The sequence below is a fragment of the Manis pentadactyla genome, chromosome Y (genome assembly GCF_030020395.1).
Source record: "Manis pentadactyla isolate mManPen7 chromosome Y, mManPen7.hap1, whole genome shotgun sequence".
Taxonomy (NCBI): domain Eukaryota; kingdom Metazoa; phylum Chordata; class Mammalia; order Pholidota; family Manidae; genus Manis; species Manis pentadactyla.
Window position 1 is genome coordinate 27,631,258 of NC_080039.1, and position 8,081 is coordinate 27,639,338.

An 8,081-nucleotide genomic window follows, 5' to 3' on the forward strand; every position below is an offset into this window, starting at 1 on the left:
GTATACCCTTTTTGTTGAGAGTTTTTATTATGAAAGGATGTTGAATTTTGTCAAATAATGCTTTTTCAGCATCTATGGAGATGATCATATGGTTTCTGTACTTCTTTGTGTTAATATGGTGGATGACGTTCATGGATTTTCTAATGTTATACCATCCTTGCATCCCTCAGATGAATCCGACTTGATCACGGTGTATGATATGCTTGATGTATTTTTGAATTCGGTTTGCTAATATTTTTTGAATATTTTTGCATCTACATTCATCAGGGATATTGGTCTGTAATTTAGTTTTTTGCTGGAGTCTTTCCCTGGTTTCGGTATTAGAGTGATGCTGGTTTTATAGAATGTTTGGAACTCTTCCCTCCTATTCTATTATTTGGAAAACTTCAAGGGACTGGCTATTATGTCTTCTCTATATGTCTGATAAAATTCAGCAGTGAATCCACCTGACAGAGGGGTTTTGTTCTTGGGTAGTTTTTTGATTGCTGATTCAATTTCTTTCCTGGTAATTGGTCTGTTTACTTTTTCTGTTTCTTCATTGGTCAGTCTTGGAAGGTTGTATTTTTCTAGTAAGTTGTCCATTTCTTCTAGGTTTTCCAGCTTGTTAGCATATGAATTTTCATAGTATTATCTAATAGTTTTTTTTAGTTCTGTGGGGTCTGCTGTGATTTTTCCTTTCTCATTTCTGATTCTGTTGATGTGTATATGTTCTATTTTTCTCTTAATAAATCAGGCTAGGGGCTTATCTATTTTGCTTATTTTCTCAAAGAACCAGTTCTTGGTTTCATTGATTATTTTCTATACTTTTATTCTTCTCAATTTTATTTATTTCTTCTGTCATCTTTACTATGTCCCTCCTTCTGCTGACTTTGGGCCTCATTTGTTCTTCTTTTTCCTGTTTCAATAATTGTGACTTATTAGACTATTCATTTGGGATTGTCCTTCCTTCTTAAAATATGCCTGGACTGCTATATACTTTCCTCTTAGAACTGCCTTCATCCCATCCCACAGAAGTTGATGCTATCATCGCCATTTGTCTCCATATATTGCTTATCTCCATTATAATTTGGTCATTGATCCATTGATTATTTAGAAGCATGTTATTAAGCCTCCATGTGTTTGTGAGCCTTTTTGTTTTCTTTGTACAATTTATTTCTAATTTTATGCCTTTTTGTTCTGAGAAGTTGGTAAAATTTCAATCTTTCTAAATTTACTGAGGCTCTTTTTTTGTGGCCTAGTATGAGGTCTATTCTGGAGAATGTTCCATGTGCACTTGAGAAGAATGTGTATCCTGCTGCTTTTGGGTGTAGAGTTCTATAGATGTTTATTAGGTCCATCTGTTCTAGTGTGTTGTTCAGTGCCTCTGTGTCCTTACTTATTTCTGTCTGGTGGTTCTGTCCTTTGGCGTAAGAGATGTGTTGAAGTCTCCTAGTATGAATGCATTGCATTTTATTTCCTCCTTTAATTCTGTTAGCATTTGTTTAATGTATGTTGGTGCTCCTGTAATGGGTGCATATATATTTATAATGGTTATATCCTCTTGGACTTACCCCTTTATCATTATGTAATGTCCTTCTTTATCTCTTTGTTATTTTATTTCTTTTGAAGTCTATTTTGTCTGATACAAGTAATGCAACACCTGCTTTTTTATCCCTGTTGTTTGCATGAGATATGTTTTTCCATCCCTTGACTTTAAGTCTGGTATATCTTTGGGTTTAAGGTGAGTCTCTTGTAAGCAGCATATAGATGGGTCTTTCTTTTTTATCCATTCTGTTACTCTGTGTATTTTGATTGGTGCATTCAGTTCATATACACTTAGGGAGGTTATCGAAAGATATGTACTTATTGCCATTACTGGCTTTAGATTCATGGTTACCAAAGGTTCAAGGGTACCTTCTTTACTCTCTAGCTATCTAACTAAACTCTCTTTTTAAGCTATAATAAACACAGTCTGATGATTCTTTATTTATCTCCCTTCTTATTTCTCCTCCTCCATTCTTTATATGTTAGGTGTTTTATTCTGTATTCTTTTGTGTTTCCTATGACTGCTTTTGTGAGCACTTGATTTTTTTTGCCTTTAATTAGTATTTGGTTAGTCTGCTTTCTTTGCTGTGATTTTATTTTTCTCTGCTGAGATATATTTAGCCTTAGGAGTGCTCCCATTTAGAGCAGTTTCTCTAAAATACCCTATGGAGGTGGTTTTTGAGAGTCAAATTTCTTCAACTTTTCTTTTTCTGGGAATTGTTTAATCCCTCCTTCATATTTAAATAATAATCGTGCTGGATACAGAATCCTTGGTTCAAGGCCTTTCTGTTTCATTGCATTGAATACATCATGCCACTTTCTTCTGGCCTGTAAGGTTTCTGTTGAGAAGTCTGATGATGGCCTGATGGGATTTCCTTTGTAGGTGACTTTTTACCTCTCTCTAGCTGCCTTTAATACTCTGTCCTTGTCTTTGATCTTTGCCATTTTGATTATTATGTGTCTTGGTGTTGTCCTCCTTGGGTCCCTTGTGTTGGGAGTTCAGTGGGCCTCCATGGTCTGAGAGACTATTTCCTCCCCCAGTTTGGGGAAGTTTTCAGCAATTATTTCTTCAAAGACACTTTCTATCCCTTTTTCTCTCTTCTTCTTCTTCTTCTGGTGCTCCTATAATGTGCATATTATTCTACTTGGATTGGTCACACAGTTCTGTTAATATTCTTTCATCCCTAGAGATCCCTTTTCTCTCTCTGTCTCAGCTTCTCTGTATTCCTGTTCTCTGATTTCTATTCTGTTAATGGCCTTTTGCACCTAATCCAGTCCCCTCTTTAGTCCTTCCAGAGATTGGTTTATTTCTGTATTCTCCCTTCTCTTCTTGCTCCTTTAGCTCTTGCATATTTCTCTGCAGGTCCATCAGCATGGTTATGACCTTATTTTGAACTCTTTTTCATGAAGCTTGGTTAAACCTCTCTCCCCAGTCCCTCTCTTGGGGATTGTCTGGGTAATTCTGGAATGAACCAAATTCTTCTGCCTTTTCATGGTGATAGTGGTAGCTGTATGCAGGTTGTGCATGTTTCAGCTTGGAAAACAAAGTTATTTCCTGTTTCCTATTCACCTTTCCCTTCTCCACTGCCTGTGTACACTCCTGGAGCAGCCTCTGGTTTAATCCCCTAAGCAGCTGTGTGTGGGGATCACTGTCAGTGTAGTCTAGAGCCCTGTGGTGACTGGCAGGCAAGCCGAGTTTGCTCTCCTGTGAGAGTGGACCCCTCTGCCTGTGCTGGGAAGCTGCACACTGGTGGTGGCCTTTGGGTCTTGCATGGGCAGCTGCCCACCAGGAGGACATTCTGGGCAGCTGTTGGGGATGCAGCCACTTCTGAGATGCTCTGAGGCTGCTGCCAGCTTGCCTGCCCGGCCTTAATCTACTGGGAAGCTGTGTTGGGGTCCACACCAGCCAGGGGAATAACTTGATGGCTGCTTATCACCATGAGGGTCTTCAGAGCTGCACTGCCACCCAGGGGGTTAGGGTGTCTGGAGTTCCCCAGGATTCCCAGCTGCTGGGGTGCATGTGTCAGCATGATTCCATCCACCTGTGAGGTCCCTGTCCCTTTAAGGCTTTCAAAAAGCACTCACTTTTCTTTTGTCCCAGGGGAACCTGTTGCAGGAACCCTCTCTCAGATTTTGCTCTTTTGTTTCTCTAATATCCGGCACACCATGCACTGTGTGTGGATGACTAGGGCTGGGTATTTAGAAGTCCTAGGCTCCCACTCCCTCCCCTCTCTGACTCCTTTCCTCCTGTCATGGAACTGGGTCAGGGCAGCGCTCAGTTCCTGCCAGGCTGTGGCTTGTATCTTACCCCCTTCCTTGAAATGCTGAGTTCTTGCATATGTAGACGTAGCCTGGCTGTTGTACTGTATCCCCGGGTCTTTCTTTTAGGAATAGTTGTATTTGTTGTATTTTCAAAAACGTATATGGTCTTGGGAGGAGATTTCTGCTGCCCTACTCATGCCGCCATCTTTGCTTCTTCAAACAACACAGTTTTAAGAGACAGAATCAGCAAGCTTCTTAACCATACTAAGATGTGGCAGATATGTTAGAAATATCAAATCAGATACTTCAAGCAACTATGATTAATATATCAAAAGCTCTCATAGAAAAGTCAAGGACATGCAAGGACACATGGAGAATATAAACAGAGATGGAAATTCAGAGAAAGCTCCCCCCAAAATTCTAACTCTCAGCTAACTATGAATAGTGGGAACTATCCCTTTTTAGTGAAGGGCAACTATTGAAACAACAGAGCTAACTACTTAATGGAAAAAGCATAAACTTTCCTGCTAAGATCAGGTAAAGCTGAATATGTTCCCTTACCACTCCTTTTCAACAATGCACTAGATATCCTAAGTAATGCAGTAAAACAAGAAGAGGAATAAAATGTACAAAGATTGGGAGGGAGGTAAAAAGACTGTCTCTGTTCACCAATGCAAGATTGTCCATGTAGAGAATCCCAAAGAAGTGACTGTAAAGTTGGTGCAACAAATGAGTATATGTAGTGAAGTTGCACAACATGAGATTGATATACAAAATTCAATCACTTTTTATGTATGAGAAATGAACAAGTAGAATTTTAAATTAAAAGCAGTCATTTACAATGGCACCCAAAAAGTGAAACACATAGGTATAAATCTAACAAACTATTTAACAAGACTTATATGGAGAACATTAGAAAACTCTGATAAAAAAAATCAAATAAGAATAAAATAAATCAATGGATATTCTATAGTCATTATTGGGAGACTCAATAATTCCAATATGTCAATTCATCCATTGCTGAACCTATTCAATATTTTTTCCATCACAATCCCTGCAAATATTTATTTGGATATTGGCAAGGTGACTTTAAAGGTTATGTTGGAAAGGACAAAGACCCATAATGAAAAGTGACCATTGGACAGAGGATGAATTAGGCTGAATGTCACTCCTGAACTTCAAGATTTACTGTAACACTACAGTAATCAAGACAAAGTGGTATTGGAGAAAGAATTGACCATCCCTTAGTGTAATAAAAGAGATCTCAGAAATAGATGCATTTAAACATAGTCAACTGATTTTGGACAAATAAATGAATTTAATACTGTGGTAAAGAGTAGTCATCCATACCCAGAGTTCTAGAGAAACCGTGTAAAGCAATTAATAAAATGAAGCTGGACAGAATCTTTCCACCATTTTCAAAGTTAACTCAAAATAAATCATATACCCAAATATAATGTAAGAAACTATAAAACTTCTGAAATGCCATAGGAGAAAAATCTAGATCACCTCAGATATGGTGGTGATGTTTTAGAAACAATACCAAAGGCACAATACATGAAAGAAATAATTGCTAGCTGGACTTCATTAAAATAAAAAAAACTTCTGCTCTATGAAAGACACTGTCAAGAAAATGTGAAGAAATGCCACAGGCTGGGAGGAAGTTTTCAAAAGACAGTTTTGATAAATTATTAGTAATTCAACTATTCCAAGAACTCATAAAACTAAACAATACAAAATAAAAAACTATGTTATATAAAGGGCAGGGACCTTTAAAGACACCTCACCAGAAATGAAACACAGATGGTGATCATATGAAAAAATGTTCTACATACTATGTCATTATGACATTGAAACTGAAAGCAACAGTTACATACCAGTACACATAATCACTTGCCCCAAACCCCAAACTGACAATATCAAATGCTGACAAAGATGTGGAGCAACAAGAACTGCCATTCAGTGTTGGTGGAATGAATATGTCAGAAGACACTTTGGCCCAATGTTACAAAACTAAGTGTACCCCTATTATATGATCCAGCAATCACACTCCTTGGTATCTTCTAGGATGAACTGAAAATGGATATCCATACAAAAGCTGAAGAACTATGTTGATAGTTGCTTTATTTATGATTACCCAAGATTGAAGAAAAGCAAAGGAAAACCAACTCTGGCATATCCTGAAAATGTAATATTATCCATAGCTAAAGAAAGTGATCTATCAAACCATGAAAAGGCATGGAAACTTTCATATATATTAAGTGAAAGAAGCCAAGCAAAGCATTTTATATCATGTAGGATTGCAATTATATGAAATTGTGGAAAAGGCAAAACTAGGGAAAGAGTAAAATGGTCAGCACTGCCAGGCTTTAGGGAAGTGATAGTGTCAACAGGCAGAGCACCAAGGAGTTTTATGGTGCAGAAACTATTCTGTATGATATTCAAACAGTCAAGACACATCATTACATTTTTTTCAATGCTGTAGACAACACCAAAAGTGAATCTCAAAGAAAACTTAGGTTTTTTGTGACAATGATATGTCGAATCAGGATCATAGATGTAAGAAATATATGATTCTGGCACAGGGTGTGGATAGTGGGAGAGGGTGCAATACTACATTGATAAATACTCTGTATTTTCCCCCTCAATTGTTCTATTAACTTAAAGAATAAAAAGGAAGCTATTACTCACTGAACACTAACCTTTGAACCAGAACCCCAGAGTTGAATGCAAATTTGAATTCCAACCCGTGAAACCAAAGAGAAAGCCTAACCCATGAAAAGGAACCCTGACCCCTCACACTGAGCCTCAAGCCCTCAATACAAACTGGAAACCTAACCCTTGATTCTCACCTTGATCACTCACCTGGAACCTTAGGAATCCGAGAAACAACCGTGTTCTCTTCACACACTGGTTGCATATGCTGAAGGACTGAAGCAGAACCATTATTTGGTTTCTTGGATCTGCCCTTGAGGTGCATAGCCTTGTTAGTAGTCCCACATTTATGCACATGTGATTTCATAGTGGGATACTGGTAAAACAGAAAACAGGATTCCTGCCAAATCTCTTTCTCTACTGGACTAGGCTCTAAGCCATTTTAATAGGGATGTTTTGGGTTTTGTTTTTAGGTTTCTTCTTTTCTCTTGCTTTTCCTACCTTGCAATGTTTCAAATGCCATCACTCAACATGCATCCTGAGAGAATATTTTCTGGGATGGAGAAACCTGTGATGACTAGGCTTCTTACAATCTTCAAACACATTGATTTGGGAAAGACACAAACATGGGTCATTCCAGAAAACCATATTTCCTAAAATTGTGAAAGGAAAGCTTGATTCTTTTGTGCTGAGAGGATGGGCATGATACATCTTTGACTTCACAATTCTTTTGAAAAACAGTCATTTCAGTTGGATATCAGCTGAGACCTGTCCTCAAGTCCCTACTCATCAAAGTTTGGTTCCTAACATACGACATCTTTAAAATATGTTACACACAGACCTTAGCATCTGATGTGGATTATAGGATTGAATTTTTAGAGTAGTGCATGCTATGAGTTGCTGCTCTGAAGAAACCCATTTTCCACGCTGAAAAGGAGTTTGGAAGGTGGAATTGTCCATCAAGAGTTATCATCTGGGTAAGCAATAGGGCATTGCTTAATGATTCCCAAGATGTCTCCTGTTCTCCAACTCCAGGGTAATGGAATCCAAGCATGGATGATTTTTCCTTTGGGATATTGTCAATATCAGAATACTTACTGCTCAGCATATACAAAGCATAGGCCTACAATCTACAAAAAAAGGCTATACTGCCCCCAAAATTCAGTGTAAGAGAGTGAGGAAACCCTCTGCACACAATCTCACCTCAAACATCCAGGTGGGCATCATTGTTGGAGGCTGTATCAAGTGGATCATCTTTTGAATTAAGAAGATTTGCCATGATTTACCTGGTGGGACTAGTATCCTCACAATTATCCTGCCAAATGGAAATATTGGAAAAAATAGACCAAAATTGAGTTAGGGAGATATTTCACCATGTTGTCCAGCAGGCTGTGAAGGTGTAGGGGGACCATGATTTAAGGCTTGTAGCATAGTCCTAGAAATTGGAATGTTAAAGCTCCTAAATTATTGCCTGGATTATCAAGGAGGAACCCAGCCTAGTGGACATCTTGATGTGGACTCACTGTCTCTCATTTTGGCTTAGTACCTACTAAACTTGAAGAGCAAATACAGTTTTGAAGCCAGGACTTGAAGATTGGATACCCACACAATTTACTTTTCAGAGAATAATCCAATATTTT